The following is a 13,409-nucleotide window of genomic DNA, read 5'->3' on the forward strand; positions in this document are numbered from 1 at the left end:
ATTTGTATTAATTATTCTTCAAATGCCTGGTAAAATTCACCAGTGAAGCCATCAAATCCTGAACTGTTCTTTGTTGGGAGAGTTTTGATTACTGATTCAATCGCCTTACTTTTTATTGGTCTGTTCAGAGTTTCTATTTCTTCTTAATGCAGCCTTGATAGGTTGCATGTTTCTAGAAATTTATCCATTTCTTCTAGGTTATTTTATTTGTTGGCATCTAATTATTCATAGTAGTCTCGTGATCTTTTGTGTCAGTGGTATCAGTTGTAATGTCCTCTTTTTCATTTATGATTTATTGCATCTTCTCTCTTCTTGGTCTAGCTAAAGGTTTGTCAATTTTGTTCATCTTTTGAAAAAACAACTTAGTTTTGTTGATCTTTTCTATTATCTTTCTACTCTCTTATTTATTTCTTCTCTGATTTTCATTATTTCCTTCCTTCTACAAACTTTGTGCTTAATTTGTTCTTTTTTTAAATATATTTATTTATTTATTTTTGGCTGCATTGGATCTTTGCTGTGTGTGGGCTTTCTCTAGTTGCAGCGAGCGGGGCCACTCTTCGTTGCAATGCGCAGGCTTCTCATTGCCGTGGCTTCTCGTGGTGAAGCACTGGCTCTAGGTGTGCAGGCTTCAGTAGTTGTGGCATGTGGGCTCAGTAGCTGTGGCTCGCAGGCTCTAGAGTGCGGGCTCAGTAGTTGTGGCCCACGGGCTTACTTGCTCCACAGCACGTGGGATCCTTCCAGACTAGGGCTCGAACCCGTGTCCCCTTCCTTGGCAGGCAGATTCCCAACCACTGCGCCGCCAGGAAAGCCCTAATTTGTTCTTTTTTTCCTTCTTTTTTCTTTCATTTTTGGTCTTAAGACACCAAAAGCACAGACAATAAAAGCAAAAATAAGCAAGTGGGACCACATCAAACTTAAAAGTTTCTGCACAGCCAAGGAAACAATCAACAAAATGAAAAAGCAACCTACAGAATGGAAAAATTTTTTGCAAATCATATATCTGATAAGGGGTTAATATATAAAATATATAAGGGACACTTAAAATTCAATAGTAAAAATCCAAATAACCCAATTTAAAAATGGGCAAAGAGTCTGAATAGAAATTTCTCCACAGAAGACATATAAATGGCTGACAGGTGTATGAAAAGATGCTCTACATCACTAATGATCAGGGAAATGCAAATCAAAACCACGATGTTATTACTTCATACCTGTTAGGATAGCTATTATCAAAAAATCAAAAGATAACAAGTATTGATGAAGATGTGGAAAAAACCAATAACTTATACACTGTTGATGGGAATATAAACTGAGACAGCTATTATGGAAAACAGTAGGGAGATTCTTCAAAAAATTAAGCTAGAACTACCATATGATTCAGGAATCCCACTTCTGAGTATATATCCAAAGGAAATAAAAATCACTATTTGAAATACATATCTGAACTCCCATGTTCATTGCACCATTATTCACAGTAGCCGAGACATGGAAAAAACCTAAATGTTCATTGACAGATGAATGGATCAAGAAAATGTTGTGTATGTATGTATATGTATACGCACACACACACACACACACACACACACACATATACATGTGTGTATATATATATACACAATGGAATTTTATTCAGCCTAAAAAAAGGAAATCCTGCCATTTGAGACAACATGGATGAACACGGAGGACATCATGCTAAGTAAAAGAAACTCATATATATGTGGAATCTTAAAAAAAAAAGTTGAACTCATAGTAGTAAAGAGTACAATGGTAGTCATTCTACCAGATTTTAATTTTGAGGTTGTAGGGGAGAACAGTGTTAATTTTCCTTCTAAAATTAGAATGATTTACCCTGGTTTTTATTACTGGGTTCCATGCTCTTATAAAAATATTTCAATGCAAATTAACCAAAATTATATAACTTTTGCTGTCTTCTTTCACCCCAAGTGAAAGCACCCCAACATAAGTTTCTGTTGGAGTTCTAGCAATACATTGTAAAATTTTTTAAGTTCTGTGGATAATTATAGGAAATGTAGTACTGTACCATGATAAGGAAAATTTTTTTTAGGAATTTTAAAATTCCTTTCCATTCTGTTTTTAAGAAAATAATTAAGTAGGTTGAATTTCTCACCTTTAGAGACATCACAGAGAGCTATGAAAATGATTTCAAGGCAGACAGACTAGTGACCCATATTACCTTGAATCCCTTTAATTCAAAATCTGTGTTCATTCAGATGTCTGTATACTAAAGTTTTGCCTTGCTCATATTTATCTATTAATTGAAACATGGCCTCTACCCAGCTACCATGTTATCCTCTCTCAAATCAAATTGTTTTTGAGATTGCATTTATTTAAAACTCAATTTCTCACTAAGTCATATTAGCATTCCCAAAGTTAACCGAAATTTTACTATATTCTCTGCAGAAAGAACATATCTTGGTAGGAGCCTCTCCTGTTCAAGGAACCAATTATTCACTAAGAAAATAATATGCCTTTATCATCCTTTAGCTTCCAAAATTTATAGAATTCCTTGTTAGTGTTTAGAAATGCAACTGATTTTTGTGTGTTGATTTTGTATCCTGCTATTTTGCTGAATTTTTAAATTAGTTTTAACAGGGTTTTTTTTTGTATGGCATCTTTATGGGTTTCTATGGATAAGATCATATAACCTGTGAACAGAGATAATTTTACTTCTTCCTTTCCCAGTTGGATGCCTTTTATTTCTCATCCTTGCCTAATTGCTCTGGCTAAGATTTCCAGAACTATATTGAATGGAGGTGATGAATGCTGGCATCCTTGCTTTGTTCCTGATTTTAGAGGAGAAGCTTTCAGTCTTTTACCACTGAATATGATGTTCACTGTAAGTTTTTCATATATGCTTTTAATTTTAATTATGGTTTTCTCTTATTCCCAGTTTGTTGAGTGTTTTTACTTTATCATGAAAGGATGCTGAATTTTGTCAAATGCTTTTTCTGTATCAATTGAGATGATAAAAATGTGAAGATGGCCCACCCAGCTTCCTGTCACATTTAAGTTTGATAAGTGGCCTTCTACAGAGGAAAGTTCCATAACATGTCCCTTGAAACCCCCTCCAGATTGGCATCAGCCCATACTCAGCCACAAGAAGCTGTTTCAATCTGAAATCCCATATATGTTAATGTCTACAGCTGTAGGAGCCAGGCCAGTTATGGGAAGGAGTAAAGGAGATATTTAAAGGCAATAGTGATTTGTGGGTGGCAAGGACTGTTCTATACATTTCCCTATCACTTTAGTAGCTCATCGAAGAGAGGAATGTTAGCACATCTTGACTTGTTCTTGACTCCCCCAAATTTCCACAATCACAGCATTCTGTTTTAAGTGCTGGTAAAACTTTTTCTCTTTTGGGGTTAGGAGACTACAGAAAGAGTAAGACTGGAAGGGTGGCCTGTTAGGAGTTAAATAGTGCTAGTTCTTTATAAGCAACAGTCTTCCCTACCTCCACCTATTAGAGCCCCATCCCAACACACACACACCAGTCAGTTTGGAAATGAAGAACCAACCTCTCAAGGAGAAGTAGGCTTGCCCCTCTCCAGGGATCTTGGTGCCAGCCACACAGGAAAGGCCACTATGGAGGTACCAATCTTTCTCCTCTCTTTGCTAGCCGCTCCCCTCCGTGGGATTTAAAGCCACAGTCGGTAGAACTGCTCTATATTCATCTCTCCTCTTCATTCTACCAAAAGAGTCAGGAGAGAAGCTCCACTTCACATTCCCACCCCACAGGAGGCAAACCATGTGGTTTGGTAAAATTCTTTTGCACTCTACCACCAGATCTTATGTCTCTTCCTTTCCTCTGATTCAGCCTACACCTCTTGGGTAACAGAGGTCAGAAAGTTCCCTCAGAACAGGTCCTGACATTTATCACTGAGTCCAAATTGGTAATATCCACTTTAGTGCCCAGTGGCTAATCCCAAACTAGGTGTCTAATTTACACTCTGCCTGATACAAAGCTGCTCTGTGAATCTGCCACTGTCATCTCCCTGCATGCGGTTCAGTCATTTTGTAGAAGCACAAGATCCTTGAGAGCCCAGCACTGTATGACACTGCTGCAAAAAATATTTCTATCACTGTGTTGCTCTGCGATGACTCAGAAAAGATGAAACAGGCGAGAAGATACCAAAATCACGTTGCCAGAGGCACAGCACCGGCCAGTTATGCAAGGCAAAGAAAAGTCTGTATCCCCTTTGTCCACACGGTGGTGCTAGCCTCAAAGAATTACCCAAAAAGGAACTAAAAGTGTTCCACTTCCCTCTCATTAATGATAAAGCTGTATACTGTGCTCAAAACATCACTCATGGAAGGGTGATTAATCTACATTAATTCTGCAAATAAGCATGTAAAATAAATGAGTTTCTCCTCATCCTCATTCCCACCCTACTTCCCAGGGGGAATGAAAGGAACCAAATCACTGGGGTTTTTTGTGGGTTTTTTTTCCAACTCACTGATTCAATCTTTACCGACCCTGGGGCAAAAGAATGACTCATGCTGGGCTGTTGGATGCGTACAATCCTGGCACAGAATCTTATTATTCCTGAGGGGGAGCTGGGGTAGCCTGGGGAGAGCTAGCTGGTCAGCTAGCCATCTATAAGGTTCATCATTGGGTTCTTGTTAAGTGCTGCTGGCAGTCTAAGAAGGTAGGAACAGCAGACATTTCACTGGTGTCACTGAATAAAACAAGGTGGGTTCAATGTGGGTGTCTTCCAGGCCAATGGGCAGAGAAGAACAGAAAGTCTGGTTTTGGCTTCTAAACCCAAAAATATGCCCTCCACCTGGCGTAATAACCAAGTCTCACCAGCCGCCTCTTCTATTTGTGGAATCTAACTCTTTCACTTAAATGTTTTCAAAGCTCAGGGGGATCTCATTAAGCATGCTAAATAGTGCTTAGGCAAAGCAGATGATGCCAGATGGAACCAATTACCAGATATATAAACAAACAACTTTTAAAAACATAGTGCCTGTCAACACCAAAAGCACCCTCAACTTTAGAAAGGGAGAACTGACAAAGTTGGTTAATGGTACTCTGTAAGTACTCTGTAAGTCAGCCTGTACCTGATGCTGATATTGATAACAATGACAATCATGAGCACAACGATGCAAGTCCAAACTGTGTTCAGACCTGGCCCTAGACACTGGCAGCTTCCTAATACCTGTGACTTGGGAGATAACACAAAGTACCACTTACCATTATGCCTAAATATCCCCCTCTGGCCTACCATGGACTTTTGACCCTTTCACATGTTTAAAATCCTCAACTTTAGACAAGAGCTGCAAGAATATTGTCCCTATAATTTCATTCATAAAATATACATCTTAACAGAGAAGAAAGGAAACACCCTAGCAAAAATGCCCATTAGAGTGAGGGAGGTCATTAGATTGCCTGATTTACCCTGGAAATAGCAAGGAGCTGGATCCTGAGAACATGCCATATGAGACAAGTGTGTTGACAAAAGCCGAAGAGTTCAGCAGTCATAGGTTCCAGGGTCCAATGACTTGGAGTACAAGTAAGAATGAATCTGGAATGAGTCTGGAAGGATGTTCCCATTTACCACAGATCAGACATAGCAAAGTGATGGCTCACAGGCTCAATCAAATTCAGAGTTGCATTTCATTTGGCTCAAACAGTGTTGTTGTTTTTTAATTTGAATTTATTGTAAATTCTAGAGATACCATCTAAAATTCTAGATTTTGGACTTTAAAAAGGGAAAAGTTTTGTCACCACTGGACAGAATTCTCATGGGACAAATGACTTCTCAAAGCTAATAACAGCTGAGTCAACAGTACATGGCCATTTGTTCACCATAGCCTCCATTACCCCAATTGCATCATACCTGGTGTACTTCACTCATCTGTGCCATCACATGCCCCTTTAAGTCCTAACTGACCTTGATTCCTGAGGGCCACATAGAAGAGAAAATCCTTAAAAGATGATGATGCCTACAGTGAAGGGAGGTCCCAAAAGACAAAAATTTTCTGCAAAGAACAGCGTCATCATACCTGACAGAACTAAAGGAAACGTCTAGAGAAAAGTTAATATAGCACAGCTTATACTGGGCTAAGTAGAAAGCACAGTTTCCAGGACTCAGAGCAGTGTGAGGAGGAGAGACAAATGAAAAACCATATGATGAGAAAGTGTTCCTGAATCGCAGGAGGAGGCAAACCACAGACTTACCAACGAGTCATATGAACTTTAGAAATAGCCAAAGGCTCCCTGTGTGGCAAGGATGCAGCCTATGTGCTCACTTTCCCACAGCTCATGGATGAGGAGCGATGGAACTGAGCTGCAATAAAGGAGGTTTGGCTTAGGCTGAACATCAGGAACAAATCATGCTCTAGAATTATATATATACATTAAACTCTGAGATATCTGCACAGAATTATAAATAATTTGTGCTTAAGCAATCTGTGCTCGAATCTTAATTTATAAAGGTGACTGAGTGATGATACAAAAAAGTCAGTTATCATTGAAAAATAGTGTATTGTTACAAGTCCCCAGGAATGAGAGGCACATGGGGAAGCACCAGAGTCAATCAGGAGGCAGAAGCAAGAGGGACAGGAAAGCCTGGCCTAGAGTCTTGATTATGTTTTCCATGGAAAAGGCAAAGCAGGGAAGAGAAAGCAGTTTGAAACTGGCTAGTTTGAATAATATTGGCAGCCTCTACAGAGGTGGTCTCTAGTCGTCTAGTACCCGGCCCTAGGTGATTAGGGCAGGAGAATTATTGGGTTTATGTGAGATTTAGATAAAGGAGGTAGTTGTGGGTATGGACTCGGAACTGGTTGGTAAGTTTATGATTTTTTGTGCACCTGTGAAAGCTGGACCACAGGGGAGATGTAACCAGCTCTGACCATTAGTTTAGCCTGGTGATTAATGGATGCCAAATAGACAAACACAGAATCTAAGAGAAATCAGATCATTAGGGAATTTGAGAACTCTTCAGTCCAGTCCCTCCATTTTATAAATGAGGAAATTGATACTTAAAGATGTGGTGTCATCTGTCCAAAATCCAATGAAGCTTGTTAACAGCACTGCACAGAATAGGATTCTCATGCAGGACTAACTGCTCTGACCTATCTGCTACATTGTATTGACTTATGCTGAAAAGCACCCTGACGTCTGCAATTCCCTTTATCATGTCTTAAGAATCGAAAGCAGGGAATGGCAAACTTTTTCTGTAAAGGATCAGATAATAAATGTCTTAGGCTTGTGGGTCATATAGTCTCTGTCACAACTACTCAAACTCTGCGATTGGAGCAGTAAAGCAGCTGCCGGTTAGTGACATAAACAAATGGGTGTATCTGTGTTCCAATAAAACTTTATGGACATTGAAATTGTAATTTGATATTAATTTTCATTATTATCATGAAATATTATTTTTAAATTGTTTTCAACCATTTAAAAATGTAATAACTATTCTTAGCTTGCAGGCTGTACAAAAACAGGCAGCAGGCTGAGTTTTGCCCTTAAGCCAGTTTACTAACCCTTGGGCTAGATAATTTGCACACTTCCTATGAAATCTCAGATAACTGAACCAGATGACAGTTCATCACTCTGAGTTTCTCTATTGATAAAATGAGGTAACTAGACGCTAAGGTCCCTTGCAGACCCTGTGACCTCGAGGCATTTGCCAAGGGCACTCAAAGACAAAAACGGGCTGTGAAAGGGAATCTGTGGGCCCTTTCATGGGATACTATAATGCGATACTTCTCTCAGATATCTCCAGCAGCCAAATTCAGGAATGATATTGCAAAAAACATTAGATACACAAAATTTGAGAGTAAAAAAAGATTTGTGGAACAGCAAGTTTAGGGAACAGGACTAAGTAAATTTCTCTACTCTAGAACCTCTCAAACCTAACATGCATAGGACTATCCAGAGGCAGGGGCTTCCAAAAGCAGGCTTTCAGATAAGGACTTGGGTACAGGTAGTGTATGTCAGAGACAGAAATAGGAAACACAATGAGACAGGGAAAAATGAGATAGGGAAATGGGAAACACCATGTAGTTCATGTTAATGAACAAGTTACTGCTCTGAGAAACTAGAGCTCAATTCTGCTGGAAACTCTCCACGAAACTATGGTGTGGCTTCAGAATTATTTCGAAGAGAGTGAGGTGGTCTCAGAATTTATCAAGTCCAACTTCCCAAAGACGGAGGGCTGTCCTGAGGGCATGAACACTCCCATGGCTTCTGGGTAGCACCTGGAGGGAGCCCAGAGAAGCTCCCAGAGTGCTGAAGAAAGCCCTCGGGCAAAGAAGAGAGCTGGATTATGGTAAGAAGCTATCAGCATGCCAGAAACATATACCATGGCTATATTCAGAGAGATGTTGAAGAGATAAGGTGTGGCTGTCAACACATTGGCTACAGAGGTAATGGGGGGAGGAAAGGAATCAACATTTCCTAACCTCATTTGCCCTCAAAACACTTTCTTCCATAATTTGATTCCAGAACTCCTTTTTTCATGAAGCATCTGTCCTTAGAGAGATACCAGTTGAAGGTAAATAGAATAGTGCCAGCGACTGGGTAATCTCAGTAAAATTAGAAGATCTCTTCAGGCTCTATTTTCTAAAAATTGATATGACAAAGCATACACTAAATATCAATAAACCTCTATAATCTCTGGGGCAGAATCTAGGCCAATACGTTTCACACAGTGCCAGGTATGAGGTCAACTCCAGCACAGAAAAAAAAAAAAAAAATAGCAAAGAACAATTCACCTCCAAATGAGGCTGCCATCTGAAGTGATGCATGTCGGAGGAGGGACAGAATGTTCAAAGTGTAGTTGGAACCATGACAAGGCATCACCATCTGCCATCCGAGTCCCATCTCCCTAGTCTTTAACCATCTGCACACCTGCTCAGGCATGTCACATTGGGGAAGGGACAGCCCTGTCATCATTAACGCAGTGGCAATAAAAACAAAAGTTGGAGAAATAGCTCCAAGGCCTCTGACAGCATTACTTCCTTAAATTTGGAATCTGCTTCCAAGAAGAAATCTATAGAAAAGAGATTCATAAGTCTAAAGTTTAAATCTACATAGAGTTGAAATATGTGTGATCTGAATTTTCAGACTAACAGGTCATACACAGAAAATCAGCAAATTGTTAAAGGCATAACATAGCAAATGCTAAGCAGAACATAATCTGGAATACATTACACATTCTCATTTTGAACTTTGATCAACACAAGAATCACCTCTCTCTACCTTGATTCAGATTTCATCTCTAGATGCGCTTTTCCCAGGAAAGCTAAAATAAATCGGTTTAAAGCTAGTTATGGAGAAGTGCCTTTAAGTGCTCAAAGCAATCAGTTCTTTACAGTTTGACTGTTCCAGCTCTTTAGAGCCCGCACACCACAGACTGGGTTTATGTAAATGTGGCACATCAAAAGAGGGGTGGACCTCATCCAGGATCCATTCTCTAAGGGATGCTATTTACTTGGTCTATCTTCTCTAGGCAACAGGGTTTTGATTCTAAATGTTAGATAAGGTCCTCCCAGTTCAAGTGTCTTTCCTTAAAAACAACTGAAAATTTCAAAATAACTAAAAAATAACTAACATTGTTTTAACTTGGTAATTAAAAAGACACCACAGGACTTCCCTGGTGGTGCAGTGGTTAAAAATCCATCTGCCAACACAAGGGACACAGGTTCGAGCCCTGGTCCGGGAAGATCCCACATGCTGCGGAGCAACTAAGTCTGTGTGTCACAACTGCTGAGCCTGCGCTCTAGAGCCCGTGAGCCACAACTACTGAGCCCCCGTGCCTAGAGCCTGTGCTCCACAACAAGAGAAGCCATCGCAATGAGAAACCCACGCACCGCAACGAAGAGCAGCCCCGGCTCACTGCAACTAGGGAAGGCCCACAAACAACAACGAAGGCCCAACACAGCCAAAAAATAAATAAATAAATAACTTTATTTAAAAAAAAAAGATACCACAAAACACACCATTAATAAGAACTCACTGAATATATTCTATGCCGTGAAATGGATATACCCTTTTCTAATTACTTAGGTTAAGCATATGAACCTATGGGGAGGCAATACCAAATAGCCGTTAGATAGACAAGCTCTGAGGTCAGACTTCATGGGTTCACTCTAGCTTCATCACTTATGAGCTGTGTGACCTGAGGCAAGTCACGGAAATCCTCTGAGTCAGTTTCTTTGAATATAAATGAGTAGCGATAATCCATATAGATGAAAATACATATAAAGTGTTTACCATGGTATCTAGAGCATAATAAGAGTTTTAAAATGTTAGCTATTTGTGGTAGGCTGAAAAATGGTCCCCCCCAAAGATATCTACATCCAAAAACCTGGAACCTGTAAATATTACCTTATGTGGAACAAGCATCTTCACAGATGTCATTAAGTTAAGGATCTTGAGATGGGGAGCTCATCTAGATTATCTGAGTGGGCCCCCAAATGCAACCACAGGTATCCTTATAAGGATACAGAGGGTGATTTCACACACACGTATATACACACATGCACACATTGAGGAGAAGCCAATATGAAGACTGAGCAGAGAGATTTAAAGGTGCTAGCCTTGAATACTGGAGTGATGTGGTCACAAGGCAAAGAATTTCAGCAGACACCAGAAGCCAGAAGAGGCAAGGATTCTCCCCTAGAGCTTCCAGAGAGAGTGCAGCCCTGCCAACACCCTGATTTCAGCCCAATGATAAAGATTTTGGACTCCTGGCCTCCAGAATTATGAGAGAACAAACTTCAGTTGTTTTAAGGCCACCAAATTGGTGGTAACTTGTTAGAGCAGCCATAGGAAAGTAACACTTGTTATATATTCATACTGATTCCCTATTGCTACATAACAGAAACTTAGTGGCTTATTTATTTATTAAATAACATTTACTAAATAATATAATAATAAATTAAATAACATTTAATAAATATTTATTACCTCACAGTTTCTGTGAATGTGGAATATGGGTACAGCTTAGCTAGGTATCTCTCCTTCAGTCTCTCACAAAGCTATAATCAAGGTGTGAGCTGTGGTATCATCTTAAGGCTTGAATGAAAAAAAATCCAAGCAGGATTCAGTCCTTCACAAGGTACTAGACTGAGGGCCTCAGATTCTCACTGAATCATGGTCAGAGGCTGTCCTCAGTTCTTTGTCACGTGTGCCTCTCCATAATGGAACTCACAACACGCAGCTGACTTCATCAGACTGAGCACGAGAAAGATCAACAGGGAGGGAGATGGAAGTCGGACATCCTTGTTAACCTAATCTCAGAAGTGATATCCCATCACTTTTGCTGCATCGTCTTTGTTAATAGTGATTCACTAGGTCTAAGATCATTCGCTACCCAGAATGATTACTGCACATGGTAAATACACCCATGTGCCAGGAAGGTGACAACCCCAACTGCATGAGGACAGAAGCTCCTGTGCTGAGGACCCTTCTAGACCTTGCCTTGGGTACCTCTTTATCTGGCTGTTCATTTGTATGCATTATAATGTCCTCTGTAATAAATACTGGTAATAGTAAAGCACTTTCCTGAGTTCTGTGAGCCATTCTATCAAGTTATTGAACCTGAGGAGAGGGCCATGGGAACCCCCAATTTATAGTCAGCTTGTCTAAAGTACAGGTAGCTCAGACTTGAGACTGGCATCTGAAGTGGGGGCAGTCTCGTGGGCCTGAGCCTTTATCCTATGGGGTCTCTGCTAACTCTGGGTAGTGTCAGAATTGAACTAAATTGTGGGACACCCAGTTGGTATCCACAGAAAACTGGAGAATTGCTTGGTGTGGAAAACCCACACATTTGGTGACAGAAGCGTTTTGGGTAAAAACAGCCCATTACTGGCTGTAACAAATTACCACAAACTTAGTGGTTTAAAATAACACAAATTTATTCACTTACAGCTCTGGAGGTCAGAAGTCTAAAATGAGTCTTCTGGGCTGCATTCCTTCTGTGGGCTCTATGGAAGAATCCATTCTTTTTTCTAGCTTCTAGAGATGAGCTACATTCCTTGGCACCTGGCCTCTTCCTCTATTTTCTTTTTTTTTTTTAATAGATCTTTATTGGAGTATAATTGCTTCACAATACTGCCTTAGTTTCTGTTGTACAATGAAGTAAATCAGCCATATGCATGCACATGTCCCCATATCCCCTTCCTCTTGAGCCTCCCTCCCATCCTCCCTATCCCACCGCTCCAGGTCACCACAAAGCACCGAGCTGATCTCCCTGTGCTATGCGGCTGCTTCCCACTAGCTAACTATGTTACATTCAGTAGTATATATATGTCGATGCTACTCTCACTTCGCCCCAGCTTCCCCCTCCCACCCCGTGTCCTCAAGTCCATTCTCTATGTCTACATCTTTATTCCTGCCCTGCAACTAGGTTCATCAGAACCATTTTTTTTTTTTTAGATTCCGTATATATGTGTTAGCATACGGTATTTGTTTTTCTCTTTCTGACTTACTTCACTGTGTGACAGACTCTAGGTCCATCTACCTCACTACAAATAACTCAGTTTCGTTCCTTTTTTTGGCTGAGTAATATTCCATTGTATATATGTGCCACATCTTCTTTATCCATTCATCTGTTGATGGACATTTAGGTTGGTTCCATGTCCTGGCTATCAGTATTATCTTCTCCCTGACCTTGATTTTGTCCTCACATTTTCTGTCTGACTTGTCCTTCCTGCCTCCCTTTTACAAGGACCCTTGTGATTACACTGGACCCACAAGGATAATCCAGAATACCTCCCTACCTAAACATCCTTAATTTAATCACATCTGCAAAGTCTCTTGCCATGAAAAGTAATATACTCACAAGTTATAGAGATTAAGGTAGAGATCTTTGGGAGGCCATTATTTTTTATATCATAAAATCCTTCTTAAAATTAAAGTCTCTTGAATATTACCTAGTTTTTGCTTCATGTGTACTTTCTTATATAAAAGGATCTCAAAACCTACCTAACCCGTTTCCAAGATGCCAAAATGAGCCACCAGATACCCTTGGTTTCTCTTCAGCTCCCCTAATTTTAATCTACTTTCACTTCCTTGTAATTCCTTTTTATTAAATGACAGATGATACTTTAGCTTTTGAATTTACTAGACCTAATGACACAAGTTTCCTCACAGACCATTAATAACTCTACCAACCTCTCTACATTAACTTGAACTGTCTTCCAAGATTTAGAGGGATTTCTGGATTAATGAACAGTTGGAAATGGCCATTTGGCACACACACACACATATGAAGTCCTACCCCACAAGCCTAAAGTTGCTTACTTTATTTCCCTCTCTGTTCCAAGTACTCTTTACTGTCATTCTGCTTCTCAGTATATATATGGCAGTAGAGAAAGTAGAATACATAATTAATTCTAGGGCATTGAAAGATTCTCAGGGCAAAGACAGCTTTCAA

Source organism: Pseudorca crassidens, chromosome 1, assembly GCF_039906515.1.
Source record: "Pseudorca crassidens isolate mPseCra1 chromosome 1, mPseCra1.hap1, whole genome shotgun sequence".
NCBI lineage: Eukaryota > Metazoa > Chordata > Mammalia > Artiodactyla > Delphinidae > Pseudorca > Pseudorca crassidens.